Source organism: Dromiciops gliroides, chromosome 5 (genome assembly GCF_019393635.1).
Source record: "Dromiciops gliroides isolate mDroGli1 chromosome 5, mDroGli1.pri, whole genome shotgun sequence".
Classification (NCBI taxonomy): Eukaryota; Metazoa; Chordata; class Mammalia; order Microbiotheria; family Microbiotheriidae; genus Dromiciops; species Dromiciops gliroides.
Genome location: NC_057865.1, coordinates 144,022,061 through 144,043,873, shown reverse-complemented (window position 1 = coordinate 144,043,873; position 21,813 = coordinate 144,022,061). Strand labels below are relative to the sequence as shown.

At 35.3% G+C, this 21,813-nt stretch overlaps 1 protein-coding gene across 2 annotated transcripts in view; it reads right to left on the bottom strand.

Annotated features, from left to right (window-relative positions):
- Window positions 1-21,813, bottom strand: part of COG5 (component of oligomeric golgi complex 5) — a 349,622-nt gene that overhangs the window by 223,635 nt on the left and 104,174 nt on the right. The gene's annotated exons all lie outside the window — the stretch shown is intronic.

Here is a 21,813-nt window from a genome sequence, read left to right as displayed (position 1 = left end):
TCACAGGTCATTGCTTCCTTGGTGTATGTCTTGTGCTAGATTACAGGAAGCTAAAAAAGCAAGGATTCCCACAATCTCTTACGAGGCATACTCAAAAGAAGGGTTCAAAAAGTTCTGTCAAAGCCACAGACTCATTGCTGCCCCAACCCTTCACTATTCGGGGTGAATGAATAGCACTTAATATGTAAAAAACACCTTGCTGAGCATAGGAGACAGAAGCAGAAAAAATAAAAATAGTTCTTAATTCTCAAGGAGTTCATATTTTAATTAGAGAAGACAACAGCTTCATGGTAGATGGAAAAGCCTAGAGATCCTAAGAGTGGAGTTAAAAGGCTGACGGTAAGGTCTGAGAGTCCTTAGGATTCATGAAGCATCTGCCTCAAGGGAGCCAGTCCCCATGAGTGGGGAGGGAGATCTGGGTCTAAGCATCAGGGCAGAGAGATTATCAGTTCCCACTGGCAGAGTTGGGAATAATGGTTCAGTGTGCACCCAGCCAAGAAAAATGGAAAGGTTAGGATGAACTCTGGAGGTATGAGGGGAAGGGGAAGTGAGGTCCCATTGGGTGCCAATTCTGGCTAGAGCTCCTGTAGGAGCCTCGCATGGTGTTGAGTCAACCTACCATCTAGGAGGATGAGAAGCTTAGCTTTTAGCACAGACCACAAGTCTTCCCCATGTCACAGAGAACACAGGAAAATTCAGCAACACAGAAGGAAAGTTATTTAAGACCATCAGGCACTCATGCACTGCTGGCACAAAGTGATATTATCTGACTTTTTCTCTAGTTCTCTCTTTCCAAGATAATCAGCTCTCTAATGGTAATATAATGAGCCAGCCTCTTTAACCAAGAATGGCTAGACTTCCTTGACTTTTTCTGCTATCTTTAAGAAGCCTCTGAGAAGAAAATCAGCTTAAATTTTTAAGGATATTGCTCAGTGTGGTCATTGCAACACACCAAAGCCATAATACTCTGCTTCCTTAATGTGGAATCATTAAAACTGTTTGTCTTATACTTTTCCCATATCCTCCACAGTGTTGGGAATAAATCGGTATACAACTGTTGACTTGGCTGGAGATGAATTACAAAATATTCAATCTATTAGGAGAGGCCAAGGTGTCTGAAATCACAGCTGCTACAAAACTAACACAATAGTAGTATCTAGGATGCTAAAATGAAATTTCATTTCTCCCGTAGTTCCAAAAAGGAGTCATTTAGATGTTAAGAAGGACACTTTCAAACATTACAGTATGTAATAGAAAGTATGTACTCTCTCTACACCAAATCCTACCCTTATACTAAGGGACTTCAATGTAAATATTAATATTCTCTTAAATACCACAACAGTTCCTGAATCTACTCAATTCTCAATTTTCATGATCTACTCCTCCACTCCACTTTAGATATGCACAGTGACAGTCAGTCATGCCCTTGATCTTGCCATAAGTGTTCTACTTGAATTTTTAAACACTCTGAAATTCCTTTATGTGATCATAATCTTATTTTCATTACAATTTCCCTCTGCCTTGGTACCCCTAACAGTTCTTCAACATAACTATGATTCCCAATCCCTCTACCCTTCAGTTCTTTCTTAGGCCATCAACCATGCACTGGCTATATTCTCTTCCCTTCCAAATTTTGACACTTTAGGGAGCTAACCAGTTCAATTTTATACTACCCTCTACATTTAAGTCCTTTATCTCCTTAGTTCTATCACTAAGAAAGCCTGACCAAGACTCAGCCTTGAATTACTTCCAGCATCTATAGCCTTTACTCCTATTTGCATGCCTCTTGAAGATAGTCAAATCAAATAGGGATTTTTTAAGGATGGATAAGAGATGGATTTTGTGGGTAGGGAAGCAGACAGTAGAAAGGGAGATGCTGAAAATTAATAAAATCAGCAAGAAAGTCCATCACCACCATAGCTATTCAAAATAGGGCAAGAAATGATAGATGCAGCAAAAAGACAAGAAAAAGAAATTAAGTAATCTGCACAGGCAAAGAGGAAACAAAACATCATAATTTGCAGGTGATTTTATGGTTTATTTAATGCTTGAGTTAACTAAAAACTAACTGAAACGATTAACAACTTCAGCAAATTTACAGGATATAAAATAAATCCACATAAATAATTAGCATTTCTGTATATTACCAATAAAATCCAGCAGGAAAAGATAGAAAATCTTTTAAAAATAATTAGATACAGTATAAAATATTTGGGAGTCTATCTACGAAGAGAAATGTAGGAACCATATCAACCCACACAAAAATCCACTATATAAATAAAAATAGTTCTAAATAATTACAGAAATATTAATTGCTCATGGGCAGGTAGAGTCAGTATAATAAAAATAACATTACCTATGTTAATTTCCTTATTGACAGCCATACCAGGGATTGCTTTATAGAGCTAGAAAAATAACAAAATTCATCTAGGGATCAAAAGATCAAGAATCTCAAGTGAAATAATGGGAGAAAAAAGTTTGAGAGTCGGGGGAGAGAGTTCTATCAAACTATACTTCAAAGCCATAATTTTCAAAATAATGTGGTGCTGGTTAAAAAAATAGGGAGGTTGATCAATAGAACAGATAAGATATACAGAAATAAATGAGAAGAGCAGCCTAGTGTTTGACATATCCAAAGATCCCAACTATTGGGAGGTCATTATTAGATAAAACTGTTAGGAAAACTAGAAAACAGTCATGTAGAAAGTAGGTACAGACCGACATCTCATACTGTATACCAAGACAAGCTCCAAATGGGACATAGTCTTAAAGGGTGACATCATATACAAAATTAGAGGATTAAAGAAGATTAGATTTATGTTAGATTTATAGACAAGGGAAAAGTATGACCAAACAAGAAATAGAAAAGATTTCATAAAGTGGATCATTTTGATTATGTACAATTAAAAAGGTTTTGCACTAACAAAATCAATGCAGCAAAAATTAGAAGAGAAATAAGTAAATGGGGAGTGGGGAATCTCTTCAGCAAGTTTCTGATAAAGGTCTTATTTGTAGCAAATGTAGGGAACTGTTTCAAATTTATCAGAATAAAAGTCATTCCCTAGATAATAAATGGTCAAAAGATATGAATAAGCAGTATTAAGAAGATATCCAAGATATTAAAAGCCATATGAAAAAAATGCCCCTAGAGAAAGGCAAATTAAAACAACTGAAATTTCACCTCACACCTATTATATTGGCAAAGCCAACAAAAAAAGAAAAATGACAAATGCTGGAGGTGCTATGAGAAAACAGATACATAATGCACTGTTGGTAGAGCTGTGAATTGGGCCAACCAATCTGGAAAGTAATTTGGAACTATGATCAGAAAGCTACTAAACTGTGCATACCCTTTTAATCAGTGATAATACTACAAAGACTATCCCCCAAAGAACCAGGAAAAGGATCCATATGAACAAAAATATTTATAGCAACTTTTTTGTGGTAGTAAATAATGTGAAACTAAAAGAGTCCATCAACTAGGGGATGGCTGAAAAAGTTATGGTATATGTATGTAATGGAATATTATTGTGCCATAAGAAATGATGAAGAGTACAGCTTTAAAGAAATGTGAGAGTACTCATATAAACTGATGCAGTGAAGTGAGCAGAAGCAGGAGAACAGCTGGGAACTCTGAACAGCACAATAACCAACCACAATTACAAAGAACTTCTTGACAAAGAAGTGATAGATTCAGTACAAATTGAGTCATATATTTTCTGGAGGAGAGAGGGATATGGTTAATGTGGAAATCTGTTTTGTTTGACTATATATGTTTGTAAGAGGCTTTGTGTTTTTCTTGATTACTCTGTTGGTGGCAGAGGATGAAGAGGTTAGAAAAATCTGGAAATAAAATGAAAATTTTAAAAAGATTTTTTAAAAAATCAATAAAAATTATTATGGGGAAAGCTGATTGAGAAGATGGGATGGAATGGGATCAAAGGTACACAGAAAGGGGATTGACTTAGCAAGGAGAAGGAGAAGGAGAAGGAGAAGGAGAAGGAGAAGGAGAAGGAGAAGGAGAAGGAGAAGGAGAAGGCAGAAGGCATTTGGGCTGTGTGACATGAGGAGAACAGGAAAAGAAGGAACTCAGTAAACAGCCTTAATTTTTCAACTAAAGTATGAGGAAAGTCCTCAGCTCAAGTGTGGGAAAGGTTTCCAAGAGGGGCTTAAGGAGGGATGATAAGGTTTGGAATAGCTGCTGCGGTGGTGATGGGGAAGACCATATAGTATACATCATTTAAACTGACTAACCAATGGAAAGTCTAAAAACTATAGTGTATTCCCTAGTAGATATAATAAAAGTATTTAGATCCCTAGCTTTATTTTATCTATACCACGATATGTACCAAATGAACAAGGGAGGAAACAATCTTATTTCTTCACTGATTTTTAGTGTAAAAAAAGAGAATGACTTCAGTGCTAAACCTATAATCTTTTAGTCCTATGAAATGCATCTTAAATTATGTAGTTTTTTATTAATTTTACAAACTGACTTGAATTCATCATTTTTTGTTCTGGATTATTGAATATATTCAATTAACTTTCATTTGCTGAAAAGCTCCCTAATTTATCTATTAATAGAAACTCTCTTGCTTCTCAAATTTATTATCCTCCTATAATATGGTCAGAAAATTTCTAGAATGAAAGGTTACTATTGTTTATTGTTTACTCGGTTCCTTTCTGGGAGTTCTACAAGGCATAGTCTGGGATTTCCAATTAAAAACTCTGAGTTAGTGAAAATCTTAGGTTTCAAATTAACTAACACAATCAATTAAGCAAATTCAAATGACAGAAAGTGTCTTCTATTCTTGATTTTCAGCATTTCTTCTGTATCACATTCTCTGATGAAGAATTTTCCAAGTCAGTACTCAAAAAATGCTCATACAGTCTTTAAAGCATATTGTACCTATTAGCATCACCATTTCTGTCCACAAGCATAAAACTCTATTTTCCTGGATGAATGAATTTTACTGAAATTTTATATTGGAGGTCCTTAATAAAATTCACTTTTTGGTCCATCTAAAAAATTGGGTGCTCTGAGAAGTTACCCTGCTACTCACCTTGACACTTTTTATCACTCCTTAAAATCTGTGCACTTATAAAAGGCAGGCAGTACATACTGCAATTCAATTATCTGTACTAATGGAGAGAGCAGTGATGCACAAAACTGTAAAAAAAATAGGTGTCAATACTACCTTCCATCAGTGAAGAGAACAGGAAGAACAGGTTTCAATATTCATAGCCAGACTTTCCTCAAGCTATTTTTTAGTATTCTCATACCAGTTACTCATAGCTGGGTTAATTTTGGTTTGTAATTGAATCTTATTCAAAATATATTTATTAAATACTTATTATATTCAAGGAATGCAGCTGGGTTTTAGAGAAAATTACCTACCCACAAAAAGTTTATAATCAAATGAAGGGGGTGTTAAATGTATAGAGAGAAATAAAGTAACAAAGTAGCATTTGATAAGGACAAAAGATAAAAAGAAAGGAAGTTTTATGGGAAATTTAAGGATGGGAGATTTCCAACAAGTTGGCAATGTAAGAACTAGAGACAAAATTGTACCCAAAAGTTAGTTTACCAATAAGCATTTATAAATCAACTACTATGTGTCAGGCACAGGGCTAAGCATTGGAGATAAAAAGGCAAATGATACCATTTAATGTGTGAGACAACATGCAAACAACTATGTGCAAACAAAATATAGAGAAGATGACAAAGTAGCAAAAGTACAGCAAGCTCTCCCCCTCCCTCCTCCTCACAATTCCACCAAACAGATATGGAAAACTCATGAAACTGAATCTTGATTGGGAAATTTAAGAAACACACACACACACACATCATATTTCCAGCCCAAATTGGCATACGGAGATAGAAAGATCCATAAACACTAGTGCAGAAGCATGCAAGGAACATGTCCAGGGAGCACTGCAATGCAAGGAAGGCTGTGCACCAGAGCAAGAAGTCCTAGATCCTGCACAAAGGAGTCTAAAATTTTGAAAGGAGTGGAAACAGCTTGTTAACTGGCATCTCTATCATTCACTACCCAGTTCTGCTATTTTCTATTTTCCCAGTCATAGATCATGGGAAGACTAAGGATGGGATCCATGCCTAGATGTGCCATTCCAGGGTGAGGAGAATTTGTGAGCCCTGGACTGTGTATTTTGCAAGAACAAGTTTAGAAATGAGGAGGAGCTTTGTGGCTTGGACCCTAGTACCAGAGAAAGGTGTCAGTTCCAGCTTTTAGTCCACATATGTTGAAGTTCCCTAACATGAAGGAGTAGGTAGGGGAGAAGAAAAAGGTTCTGAACCACGTACTAAACTCATTAAGGAAAAAAGGGGAGGGGGAGCATCCTAAGGTCAGCAGACAAAAACTATTAGAATTCTGATTGAGTGGTAGTTATGGATTGAGTGGTCTTCAAAGGAAGGTAGGCTATTGAGTAACAGTGGTAGAAAGTGAGATTGGAAGTGGCAGTGGGAAGCAAGGAATATTCTATAGCCCTTACCTTGACCAGTGAGTCAGAAGAGAATGAGGGAAAAGTACAACCAGTGCTGGAAATGGTGGCCAGGAAGACTAAGTCATAAGGAGAGAACCAAGTTTTGGTGATAGCTAGAATATGGAAGGAGCAGGAAAAGAAAAGATTTAAGATGAACACAAGCATATTAACTATGGAATAAGCACAATGGAAGGGTTGGGTAGCTTCAAAATAGAACACTGGGAGACTTCAATTGAAGAGGATGGGAAGAAGATATTAGTATGGGATGAAAAAATGAGGTTTGAATAATGACAGCCAGGAGTTCAGAATAAAACATAAAAAGAATTGAGAGGAGTGGTAACTACAAAGTATCAAAAGAAATAATCTCAGAGAAGGAAAAAGAACAGTCAAAGAAATAAACAAAATTTTTAAAATTTCCAACATAGTGAGAAAAGCATTAGAGATGAAAACATTTAAGGGAACATATGGAAATGTATTTGTCAGGACACTGACAATGGGAATCCCTTCCATTGGGGCATGCCAGTAATCCATCCACATTCTCTCATCACATCTAACTCATTCACATCCTTCCATACATCCTCCATATAGGTTCCTTCTTCTAGGTCTGTTGGTATTACTTGGGAAACAATGCAGTGTTTGAGATGTCCATAAATTATGCAGTTATATAGAGCCTACTATGTGCTAGGCATTGTGCTAAAAACACTTTAAAAATTTTATCTCATTTGATCTTCAGAACAGTGCTACAAAGTAGGTAGTTATTATCCCCATTTTACAGTTGAGGAAACTGAGGTAAACAGAGGTTAAGTCATTTTGCTCAGGGTCACAGAGTTAGTTAGTATCTGAGGCATTATTTGAACTCAGGTCTTCCTGACACCAGGGTTTGCACACTGTGCCACATAGTTGCCTCTAAACGAATGAGGAAGGACACAGTAACTGATTTTGTTACAACATCACAAAAAAGTGGTGGCTGAAAAGCAGTAGATAACATCAAAACAACACTATTATCTAAGGAAAAGGGGTGGATGGGGAAGTTGAACCCATAGGAAACTATAGAAATAATAGTAGAAAATTGATATCTTTTTAAAGGACTGGGTGAAGGTGTATAATATACTCTTATCTAGCAAAGTTATGATCAAAACCACAGGAAAATTTATAATGGGTGTGCTAAGTGTTGTTTGCAAAAACTGAAACTGGATTAATTCCAGTGGAATAAAGATTGATTGTACTGTTCACTAATAAAACAATATAGCAAAGTATAGAGGAAAAAACATTTAAGAATAACAACTTTGAACATAATGAACTGAATCCCCCTAAAAAATAGAAGGGCAGGTAAATTAATAAAAAGGTAAGCTGCCAAAAAATGTTGCAGGAAGGAAATATGGCTAAGATTAAATGCATTTTTATATTTTTCAGGTAACTTAATAAAATAGAGTTATGATTATTATGATGGATGTGGGAAGTTACCATCAACAAAGTATAAATATAAACATATACATATCTAACAGCTTAACAACTAAACTTGTAAATAAATTCATTTAATTGCAAAAAAATACAAAACCATTAGGCTTCATTATCCCACTAATGAAATACAAATCAATAAAAAGATAAATTAGAGGTGAATGAAGTACATAACGTTAGAAAAATAATTTGATGTGCTCTTATGCTATTTGATGTTTGCCAGGGCATCATTCACTGCTGGAGTTCAGTTTTACAGTTTTCAATTCTGTTGATTAATATAAACAAATACAAAAATAGCAAAATTTCTGTATTTAGAACAGATCACAAAAGTTTAATCATTCTTGGTAAGTAATGGCATTGTTCTTATAGACGTTCTGTAATAACTGAATGATATAACTGAGCAAAAAAGTGAAATTTGTCAATGTACAAATCAGTATCCTCCAGGTTGACTTTTTTTTTTAGTGATATATATAACCCCTGGAGAAAGCTAAGCCAATTACATTTTGTGTGAATTATATTCATTAGTTTCTTTCATAGCTGAGATTCCCACTAAAGAGGATGGAAATATGGACTGAATGATCAAGAATTATAACTTTGGAGTAAAGAACACTTTAGGAATAGGCAGGCCTGGGGAAGGTGCCAAAATGTGGGGTTGTATACAGTCACTTACTAATGGAAACTGGAAGTACCATAGGAAAGAACAAAAACAAATATTATATACCAAATTTGCATTCCTAGAGCACTAAAAAATCAACTTGCCTTTGGGCTTTGGCATCCATGTTATAGGATGTCACTGACTGCTATAAAGAAATTCTGTCTATATATTCTTCATGATAAATCTTCAACCTGAAATCTCCCTTGAAAGAACTTAAAATCTACTGGAATTCAAGAGCTATTTATGTTAAACCTCACTTCATGTATTTTACTTTGCTTTTCATTGCATGTAACTATTTTCTCAAATCTTCTGGTAATCAATTGTAAGCTGGTGCTAGTCTGCTAACTTGAATCCCTCCCTGTATGGATAGCTGACAGTGTATACTTGCTCTCTATCACTAGTTAGTTCCTAAACTGTGACCCTACAGATAAAAGCAACAAAAAGGATGTAGCCGTAAAAGCCAATTAAAAAAAAAAAAAAGCTGGATGTAATTTATACCTATCTGTGTTTAATGGTAGCCATCTCTGGGGTGGTGGATTAAAAAAAAGGAAAAACAAAAGAAATTTACACAGTAACTTTGTTGTATTTTTGGCATAGCACATTGTACATGGTAGATTTGTAGCTTTGTGTTCAATCGTGTTCAATTCCATTTGTGTCATGGAACGCTTGCTTTGTTCCATGAACTGAAAATGAAAGGTCACCCTGCCCTGCTGGACTCACTTCTAGCAACATGGTAGAGCTCTAAAGTCTATGATGAGAGAGTAGGAATGGATAGTCTCTGATATCCCTTCCAGTTTAGATCTATAATCTTAGTATTCTTGACTATATTTATAAATATTACAACTTGATAATTATATCATGTTTAAAGGTATACAGAGAGGGCGGTTAGGTGGCACAGTGGATAAAGCACGGGCCCTGGATTCAGGAGTACCTGAGTTCAAATCCAGCCTCAAACACTTGACACTTATTAGCTGTGTGACCCTGGGCAAGTCACTTAACCCCCATTGCCCGGCCAAAAAAACTAAACAAACAAATAAAGGTATACAGAGTACTTTACATATATTATCTCATTTGATCCTCACAACAGCTTTGTGAAATAAGTACAAGTAACTGAATCCTTATTCTAGAGGTATGTGAACTAGGGCTCAGCGAGGTAATCTGAGTGACCTGTTCTTGCTCACAGAGCTAGAAAGTGTCAAAGTCATGATTTAAACCCATCTCTCTCCAAACAGCAAATCCAGTGTCTTTTCTGCTACAGAAGTCCTTCACATCCAAATATCACATAATTATCTTTAGTAATGGATTCCTAATTTCAAGATAGGGATATAAGCAACACAAATGTAGGTAGAGATATTGTTGAATTGTTGTTCAGTTGTGTCTGACTCTTTGTAACCCTATTGGAGGTTTTCTTGGCAAGTATACTGGAATGGCTTGCCATTTCCTTCTCCCAGGCAGATATACACACCAATTACATGAGTCTTTACAGTAGCAGCAAATTCTACACAAAAATGGGAGTTTCATGTGAAAAGTTGCTAAATATACAATATAGGCACAACTGGCTCTTAGAGGACAACAATAATTTTTTATGTCAAATTCCCTAAAGGAACAATTACAAAAGCAAAAGTAAAAAGAATGTAGGAAACACATGGGTTTTCGTCACTGGATTTTTCTACCTGGCTGCCCAACTGATCACTAAAATGAAACCAAAATTTATCCCTCCTCTTAATATCTCTGTTTTTGTTGTTGGTACTATATTAATTAGTCAAGCTCAAAATTAAAACGCCACATTTAACATGTCCCTTTCTCTCAACCTCTTCATTCAATGAGCTACCATATCTTGTCAATTTAACCTTGACAACATTGGTTCTCTCCTCTCCATTTATGCTACTATTATCTTATTTCAAGCCATCATTATTTCTTATTTGGACTATTCTGGTAAGCTCCTAAGTGGTCTGCCTGCATAAACATTCTCTTTACTTCAATCTGTCCTACACACACCTAATAAAGTAATCTTCCAAATATGTAGGTCCAATAATGTCCTCCCCTGCTCAACAGTCTTCCATGACTGCCCATTGTCAACGGAATGAAATACAAAAATTCATCAGTTTGGAATTTATTAAAGGATTCCAGGTTCAAACCTAGCTTTCCAGTTATACTTTACTTACACCATAATCGAAACACTTTTATTCTCAAGTCCCCCATAGCTTCACTTAACACACCCTTTTAAGTAAGGATTTCCTCACACATATTACATAGAAAATCAGGGCCATTTGCCATGAACTCCCTCTTCTGTCTGCTTTCTTATGTCATATCCCTTTGACAAAATCCTCTACTAAAACATTAGGGAGGCAGCTTTGTTATGCAGTGGATAAAACATTGGACTTGGAATCAGGAAGACTCATATTTGTGACTCCAGATCTGGTCTCAGGCACTTAACTAGCTGTGTAATCTTGGACAAGTCACTTAACTGTTTGCCTTAGTTCCTCCTCTATGAGGAAAATGAGCTGGAAAAGGAAATAACAAACCAATTCAGTATCTTTTCTTTTCTTTTGGCAAGACAATGAGGGTTAAGTGACTTGCCCAGGGTCACACAGCTAGTAAATGTCAAGTGTCTGAGGCTGGATTTGAACTCAAGTCCTCCTGAATCCAGGGCCGGTGCTTTATCCACTGTGCCACCTAGCTGCCCCGCCCAATTCAGTATCTTTGCCAAGAAAACCCCAAATAAGGTCATGAAGAGTTGGACACAACAGAAACAATTCAACAACAACAACAGCAACAAAAAGCATTAGGTCTGGATTCAGAAGACCTAAGATCAAAACCAGCCTCACACACTTGCTACCTGTTTGACCCTGACTGCCTCAGTTTTCTCATCTCAAAATAAAGATAACAGTACCTTCGCCTACCCCAACCCCCAGGGTTAAGAAGATCAAATGAGATATTTGCAAAGTGGTCAGTAGAGTGCCTGGTATATACTAGCAGCTTAGAACTTCCTTCCTTCCCTCTCTCTCCCTCTCTCATCACTTTCTCCCTCCTTTCTCCCTCCTTCCCTCTCTTTCTTTCTCCTTCCGTCCTTCTTTACTTCCTCCCTTCCTCCCTCCCTTCCTTCCTTCCTTCTTTCCTGTTTATGAGTCATCACCTTCAGTTGAGTACAGAGACCTGTAGTGGAAACACCAGGGTAGGCAACCACAACCAAAGGAAGCCATCAGCGCTGTCACTCCGAACCTGCAGAACCTCCCAGTGGGCAAAAAGTGACTGGACCTAGCAACAATCTACTGAAACTCAACTATACACAAGCCAGAAAGGCAGTGAACAGACATCTCCATGGATTACACTACTCCAAAAATACTGGGAATTTGCAGACCCTCAGCCAGAGCTATGAAAGTAGCAAAAGCTCAGGCCAGACAACCCCTTCACCCCCAGAAGTGAGTAGAGCCCAACACTAACATAAAGTCCACAGTCAAGAAATAGGCTGGAGTACCAGGTCTCAAACATGATTATAAAACAGTACTTATCAAAACAATCAGGTACAGGCTAAGAAATAGAGAGGTGGATCAATAGAAGAGAATAAGTACAAATTACACTATAGTAAATGACTATAGTAATCTAGTATATGATAAACCCAAAGATCCAAGGTTTGGGAACAAAAACTCATTATCTGAAAAAACTGCTGGGAAAACTGGAAAAGAGTATGGCAGAAACTAGGTAGAGACCAACATCTCACACTGTTTACTAAAATAAGGTCAAAATGGGTACATGATTTACATATAAAGGGTGACACCATAAGCAAATTAAGAGAGCATGGAGGGGGCATCTAGGTGGTGCAGTGGATAAAGCACTGGCCTTGGATTCAGGAGGACCTGAGTTCAAATCCAGACTCAGACACTTGACACTTACTAGCTGTGTGACCCTGAGCAAATCACTTAACCCTCATTTCCCTGCAAAAAGAGAGAGAGAGAGAGAGAGAGAGAGAGAGAGAGAGAGAGAGAGAGAGAGAGAGCGAGCGAGCATGGAATCATTTATCTGTCAGAGTTATGGACAGAAAAAATTTAGGACCAAAGAAGATATAGAGAGCAATACAAAATGTAAAATAGATGTTATATAAAATTTTAAAAAGCTTTTGCACTAACAAAACTAATGTAACCAAGATTATAAGGAAAGCAGAAAACTGGGAAAGAATTTTTGAAACAAGTATCTCGATAAAGGCCTCATTTCTCAAATATAAAGAGAAATATATATAAAATATATAAAAATACATGTCATTCTCTAACTGATAAATGGTCAAAGGATAATGAACAGGCAGTTTTCAGAAAAGAAGTCAGAATAGTCATATGAAAACATGGCCTAAATCACTATTGATCAGAGAAATGCAAATTAAAACAACCCTGAGGTATCACCTCACACCTATCAGAGTGGCAAATATAACAAAAAAGGAAAATATTGGATGTTGGAGGGGATGTGGGAAAACTGGGACACTAATCCACTGTTGGCAGAGTTGTGAATGAATCCAACCATTCTGGACAGCATATTGGAACTATGCCCAAAGGGCTATAGAAATATGCATACCCTTTGACCACTGCTACATTTATATCCCCAAAAAGAGAAAAATACCTATTTGTAAAAAAATATTTATAGCAGCTCTTTTTGCTAAGGCTAAGAATTGGAAATCAAAGGAATGCCCATCAACTGGGTATTGGCTAAACAAGCTGTGGTATATAATTGTGATGGAATATTATTATGTTATAAGCAAGAACAAGCAAGATGACTTCAGAAAGGCCTGGAAAGACTTATATGAACTGAAGTATAGTGAAGTGAGCAGAACAAGAAGAAAGAACATTGTGCACAGTGACAGCAATATTGTCTGATGGATAACTGTGAATGACTTAACTCTTCTCAGCAATGAATACAATGATTCAAACCAATCCCAAAGGATTAATGATAAAGCATACTCTCCTCCTCCAAAGAAAGAACTGATATTGACTGGCCACAAATTGAAGCATGCTATTTTTCACTTTCTTTCATTTTTTTCTTTTATTCAAGTTTTCTTATACAAAATGATTAATATGGTAATGTTTTACATAATTGCATTGTATAACCTATATCTGATTGTGTACCACCTTAGGGAAGGCAGAGGGGAGGAGGGATAAGATTTGGAACTCAAAACTTTAAATAAAAATGTTTATTATTACAAAAGAAAGAGGGGGAGGGAGGGAGAGGGAAAAAGAGAGAGAGAGAGACACAGAGACACAGAGAGAGAGAGAGAGAAAGGAAAGAAGGAAGGAGAAATAGGCTGGAAAACGGAACAAACCAAAAAAATTAATTTGACTGTAAAAAGATACTGTAATGACAGGGAAGCTCAATTTATTCCTCTCAGACCTAGAGAAATCTATTTATAAAATAAACAAGAAAGAAGTTAAGGAAATTAATAAAATTTCCAAAAAGTTAGATAAGATAGACCTCAGAAGGATACTGTTTAGAAATAAAAAGTATTCCTATTTTTAGCTGTGCATGGCACCTTTATAAAAATTAACAACGTATGAGACCATAAAAACCTCACAAACGCAGAAAAGCAGAAATATTAAATACATATTTTTCTGACCATAAAGCAATAAAAAGTATATTCAATAAAGGGCCTTTGAAGTATAATTTCTAAATTAATTAAAACCTAATTAACGTAGTCCTAAAGAAGGAGTGGTTCAAAGATCAAATCACAGAAATGATGTCATTAAAAATAATGACAACAATGAAGACACCAAAATTTGTGGGATACAACCAAACCAGTACTCAAGAGATAAAAACCTTTATATCAATGAAAGAGCAAATCAGAAAATGGGGGGGGGGTGTTTAAAAAAAAACCTAGAAAAACAACACATTTTAAAAACCTCAATTAAATATTAAAATTGAAATTATGAAAATCAAAGGACAGATTGACAAAACTGAAAGTTAAAAAAAGTTACTGAATTAATAAAAATAGGAACTAATTTTTTGGGAGGGATCCTCAATAAAATAGATAAATCATTCACTAATTTGACTTTTAAAAAGAAGAAAACCAAAATACCAGCATAAAAAATGAAAAACATGAATTCACAACCAATGAAGATAATATAAAAGTAATTATTAGGAGCTAGTTAGCCTAAAAACTATACATAAATAAATCTGAAAATCTTAAAGAAACAAAGATTTTGTCTGAATCGACAGGAAATAGAATGCTTAAATAATCCTATCTTAGAAAAAGAAATTGAGCCATACATGAACTCCCAAAGAACAAAATCACAGGACCAGATGGCTTTACAAGTGAGTTCTACCAAACATTTAAAGAACAATGAATTCTAATACTACATAAACTGTTTGAAAAAAAACAAAACAAGAAGCAGGGGCAGCTAGGTGGCGCAGTGGATAGAGCACCGGCCCTGGAGTCAGGAGTACCTGAGTTCAAATCCGGCCTCAGACACTTAACACTTACTAGCTGTGTGACCCTGGGCAAGTCACTTAACCCCAATTGCCTCACTAAAAAAAAAAAAAAGAAAAAGAAAAAGAAAAAAACAAGAAGCAATCCTACTAAATTCCCTCTTTGACACAAATATGGTCTTGATAACTAAACAAAGGAGAATCAAAACAGAAAAAGAAAATACAGACTAATTTCCCTAATGAAATTGATGCAAAAATTTTATATAAAATACTATCAATCAAAGAGATCACATCAATGTCATAAAAATCATTCACTATGACAAGGTTCAATTTATACCAGAAAAGCAGGGCTGGTTCAACATAAGTAATACAAGTATAACTGATCATGCTTGAAACAAAAAAGACAAAAATCATGATAATTTCAATAGGTGTAGAAAAAGCTTATGACAAAATACATCTATTCCTGTTAAAAACACTAAAAAGCATGAAAATAGAGATTTCCTTAAAACGATTAAATAGTATCTACTAAAACCAAGAGCAAGCATTAATGGGTAATAGAGATAAACAAGAAGCCTTTCCCATAAGATTAGAGATGAAGAAAAGATGTCCTTCATTCCCATCAGTTTTCATTCAATATTGTATATGAAATGCTAGCTATAACAATAAGACAAGAAAAATATATCAAAGGAATAAATATAGGCAATAAGGAAACAACAATATCACCTTTTGTAGATGATAAGATAGATTACTTAGAAAATCCTAGAGTCAGCTAAAAAATTAATAAAATAATTAACAGATTCGGCAAAGTAGAAGGATATAGAATAAACCAACACAAATCATCAGTAGTTCCGTATATTACCAACAAAACACAGCAAGAAGAGACAGAAAGAGAAATTCCATTTAAAATAACTATAGACAATATAAAATACTTGGGTGCCCACCTAAGACACACACAGGAACTATATGAACACAAATAAAGACAGATCTAAATAACTGTAGAAATACAAATTACTCATGGGTAGGCTTAAGCAATAGAATTAAAATGCCAATAAAATTACAAAAGACTGACATTGTAGTGATAAAAAAACATCATCACAAAATTCATCTAGAGGAACAAAAGGTCAAGAATATCAAGGGAATCAATTAAAAAAACAAAACAAAACAAACAAACAAAAAAACCGAAGGAGACTTAACAGTATTAGATCTCAATCAGCAAAACAATTTGGGACTGGGTAATAGAGAGACTGACTATGTAAGGGGCTAAAATTCTAGCTATGATGTCTAAAATCTAATGAATGGGCAGTCCCCTTTTAAATTGGAAAACGTATAGTACCAATATTTGGGCATTAATTATTTATTAAAGTATATTAGGGGTTAGTAAAGAGAAACATGTGGATAAAGAATTAGATCTGCCTGCTCTCCCTAATCTGCCTCCCTGGCCACCAAGGTGAAGTCTCCAACCCCCAAAGGCCTGCTCATTCCTCAGCTTCCCCCAGAAGCCTCCTGAGAAACTGGAAACAGGGCCATCCACACACACAGCTCCAAGCTAATTGGCTGGTAGCTCTGACTGACAGGCCCCACAGGTGGTTCTATAGATGTAACTTCCAGACGCCTGGCAACTTCTGGATGCCAGGTAACTTCCAGACACTAAAGTCACATGGTTTCTAAATCATATGCTTTCCCCTCATGGCAGAGCTTCCCTGTAATACCTTTCCCAGCAGGGGGTGTCATTCCAATTCTCACGATTAGTAGAACAAATCAACTACACAATATATACATGTAAAAGAAGACAGCAAACCATTTTTTTGTTTGTTTTGTTTTTGTTTCTTTTTTTGTGGGGCAGGGAGCGTTAAGTGACTTGCCCAAGGTCACACAGCTAGTAAGTGTCAAGTGTCTGAGGCTGGATTTGAATTCAGGACCTCCTAAATCCAGGGCCAGTGCTTTATCCACTGTGCTACCTAGCTGCCCCCCAAACTATTTTTGATAAGCCTGAAGATGCCTGCTATTTGGGTAAGAACTCAATATTCACAAAAAACATTGGGGAAAAATGGAAAGTAGTCTGGAAGAAACTAGGCGCAAACCAAGAACTCATACAATATATACCAAGATAAGTTCAAAATGGGTACATGATTTATACCTAAAGGGTGATATCATAAGGAAATTGGTGGAGCATGGATGAAATTATGCATCAGAACTAGGGATAGGAGAAAAGTTCATGGCTAAACAAAAGAGAGGTTATGGGGAGGTAAAATGGATAATCTTGATTACAAAAATATTAAGTTTTGCACAAATAAAACCAAATTCAATTACAATTAGGAGAAAAAAAGGAAACTAGGGGGAAAAATCTTTGCAGAAAGTTTCTCTGATTAGGGTCTCATTTTTAAGATATAGGGAACTGAGTCATTCCTCAAGTAAGAAATAGTCAAAAGATAAGAAAGAGCAGTTTTCTGAAAAAGAAATCCACACTATCAATAGCCACATGAAAAAATGTTCTAAATCACTAGTAACTAGAAAAAAAGCAAACTAAAACAATTCCAAAGTACCACTTTATACCTATTAAATTGTGCATACTCTCTGACCCAGCAATACCACTACTAGGACTATAGCCCCAAAGCATTCAAAGAAAGAGAAAAAGGAACCATATGTGCAAAAATACTTGTGGCAGCTCTTTCTGGGGTAGCAAAGAATTGGGAACTGAGGGGATGAACATCAATTGGGAATGGCTAAACAAGTTATAGTATATGGATGTGATGGAATACTATTGTGCTATAAGAAACGAAAACAATGGTTTCAGAAAAACCTGGGAAGACTTATATGGAATTAATGTAAAGTGAAGTGAGCAGAATCAGAAGAATGATTTATATGAAAACGAGAATGTTGTAAAGGTAATCAACTCTGAAATTCTTAATACCTCTGATCAACACAATGACCAACCACAGTTCCAAAGAACTCATGAAGAAACATGCTATCCACTTCCAGAAAGAAAAGTGATGCACTAAAGAATGTAGATTCAAGCATATATTCTTCTCATTTGTTTTGTATGCCTGTACATATTTGTAATGGGTTTTCTTTTACTCGCCTTCTCATTTGATGAGGGATGGGGAGAAAATTTGGAACTGAAAATAAAACAATTTTAAAAACTGAATACAAGTTCTCTTTCCTTCCTGGTATTTCTTGTGGCATTCTGTCTCAATCCTTCCTTAGCCCCGTTTATATTTTACCTTATATCATCCTCATTTCTATATAGTAAAACTTTATTTTCCCATTAAACTAAAAACCCCTGGAGAGCAGAGACTGTGTAATATTTCATCTTTGTATACCCCATTCCTAGCACACTGTGCATTATTATTCATTGTGCATTGTTATTAATAGGCTTAATAAATGTTTAATGAGTTATTAAAAGGAGATGCCATAAAACATATTTGGGTGAATTTCAATATTCCACCCCACTATCTAGTTTCAAACTATCTTTACATCCTCTTTTCATTCTATTGTTCTTTTTTAAAAATAATAATAGCTCACATTTAAATAACTCCTTAATGCTTCCTTTTGTTGTTGTCATTGTTAAGCCATTTCAATCATGTCCAACTCTTTAAAAAAATAAACAAACAAAAAATAAACATTTTAATTTAAAGTTTTGAGTTCCAAATTTTTTTCCGTCCTCCTCTCCCTCCCCTCCCTCTTTCCAGAGGTAGTAAGCAATCAGATATAGGTTATACATGTGCAATTATATAAAACATTACCATATTAGTCATTTTGTATAAAAAAACTTAAATAAAAGAAAACAATGAAAGAAAGTGGAAAAATAGCATGCTTCAGTTTATGTTCAATCAATATCAATTCTTTCTCTGGAGGTGGCATTCTATTGTTTTTCACATGCTCCATATTACTTCCAAATTATACATTTCACATTCTCTAACTTTTTTCTTTCTCTGCATTTGCAGAGTCCATTACCCATGCTTACCCTCTCCTATATCTCAACCTGCTGAAATCTTCTCTTCCTTCAGAGCACAAGTAATTTCCTCTCACGTTTTATCATGCACTTTCATAATGTGCTTATTGTATGCTATGGTTTAACTTATTTATTCTTAGATCGTGTTATTCCCTCTGTACATAATGCTCTTCTTTCTACCTTCACTTGTTCACCTTGTACCCATCAATTAAGGCTCATTCAAAAAGTCAACTCTTACAGGAAGCCTTTCCTGATGCTCCAAGACAGTTATTACCTTCTACCTCATGTCGCCAGCATTTTATTTTCTAACTCTCTAATGTTTTGTTTTTCTTTTTTACCTAACCCTCTGATTTCCTGAGTCTGCCAAACACACAGGAGAAGACGTTTCCTCTAAGAATACAGACCTGAAACTGTCATGCAACTTAAGACTGCTAGAAAGTTGTCTGCCACATTGAGAAGTTAAATAGTTTCCCCAGGGCCACACATCCAGGAAGAGTCTTAGTCAGTTCATACTATATATAATAGCTATCTGCCTTAAATGTCTAACCTCTCACCACACCATATGCTCCCCATATCAACTTTGTCTCTCTTCCTCTGCCTAATATGGTACTTCTGAAGAAGGGCATGTAACATTTATTGTATGACTGCACTAACTTGAATCCACAACTCAAGTTTTCAAATCCTCAGTTTTCAAAAGCTATGCCAGTAAACCATAAACTGGGACAAGACCCACAAAGCCAAGAAAGTTTTCAGTGAGAGGTCTGATGATGGGCTGTGTATCTATCTGCTGTATTAAGATCTGCATAGCTACATTCAGAGGTTCATTATCAAAAGATCATATGCCAGATGATGAGATTTTTGACTGATACCACTTATTAAGGCATGGAGGGGTTTTGATATGAATAGCTGAAAGACATACTCACTAATTAAATCACCAAGTCTTTGAAATAAGTATAGGTAAGTATTATATGTATTAACTTCCTATTCAACTATAAGGTCATGAGGACAAAGACTATGTATTATCTAAACTTTCTACCTCTCATAGTACATACTAAAGTTTACCTGGGAACATGCCATTTCATTTACCTCCCTCCAGTATGTCATAATACATTGTCATTTTTGATTTTTGTAAGCCCAACTGCTAGAAAAATACCATATAAGTAGGATTTGAACTCAAGTCTTCCTACTTTAGAGCCAAAGGTCTTTCCACTACCATTGCCATCTGGAGTATTTTTCAATTTTAATGCTCTAAAATTATACTAAATTTATTAAATACAGAAATGTGAGTATCTGAGTTACTATGGCAACCTGAATTTTTGTCATTTTAAACTAATGTGCTAAATTTTGCATTATTAATTTATTTTCCAGTAACTTAATTTTTTAAAAATTTTAAATACCTAAGGGGAAAGCACTGTGCTAGCAGCTAGGCTTACAAAAATACAAAACAATACTGTCCTGCTCCCATGTCTGCTACCTAGAATGTGACATGAACACAGATTAGTATGAAGTAAACTGTGATAAAATACAATTGCTTTCCCTAAAGGAAAGACACAGGAAAAATGCTACAAGAAAATTTAAAGAGACCATAAACACTCTTATCTAGAGAAATTAGGGAAGGCTTCATGAAGAAGGTGCCACCCTAAGTAGAGCCTTAAAGAATAAGAATCTTTTTAACAAATAGAAATGAGGAAGAAATAAATTCCAAGGATGGAAAAGAAGTTGAAGATGGCAGTTTAGGGAACACTCAGTAGTCTAGTTTGGCAAGAATATAAATAATTGAATAAATGTACTGGTAAATAAAGCTGGAAAATTCTAAAGGCTAAGAAGTTTGTATTTTATCCTGTAAGGAACATTGGGAATATTGTTTTGTCAGCTTTGTGAAGGATAAATTGAAAAGGAAAGAACCTACAGGCAAGAATAAATAAAATCTGGATCTGAATCCAATGATCTATATATTTGATAAATTTGATGCTACAGGATATGTTGAGATTGTCTTTCTAAAAATAAATGAACTCTCCTTTTTAACAGAGTGAATGGCTAGAAACGTTCATGTAAAATAAAGCTATTGTGATGTGATCTCTATCCAACCAAGATACCAAGTTATGCTAATAATCCTTCTTTGGAGTAAGTTTTGTATTTAAAACATGTGTTACATCAGTCTTTCAATATGGCTGGTAGACCAGTAAAATTCAAACTTTCTAAATGTATGCAGTAATTATTTTCATTTTAGCATGAGCAAATTTTTGACATCCCAGGTTTTGAAGAAGTTTTTGGAAATGTACAAAGTGATTTTTCATAAAGTATCTTCCAAGCTGTATAAAGACCTTTTATCAATATGCCATCCTCAATGTGGAACCCTAGCAAGTTATAAGGAAAGGATAAAATAAGCTGTTAGATGGTGTCAAAATTATCGAGACCATATATGTGAATTGTTTTTATATTTAATAAAGCATACTTATTAGCAAATTACACACTGAAATCAGTCTGCGTTAATAGCAAAATAATGCTTTTGAGAATTCTGAAATGAGTAATAGTAAAAATTAATATTATAATAATTCTACATGTATCTGCTATTTTATGAAAACTACATGGAACTTTATAAAACAAAATATTTAAAATTATGTATAATGCTAACTTTTGAGAGCTTTTTCTTTTTCCTGGGAACCTAAAGACGCTAAATTAATGAACAAAGAGAGGTATTCTATGGACTAGACATCATTAAAGGCCTTTTCAGCTCTAAAACTATAATCCTATATTTAAGTTAAAGCTTGAAGTATTTCATATGTATAGTATCATTTTTTTTCTCTTGGGTGCATAACTTTATTTCCTGAAGTGGTTG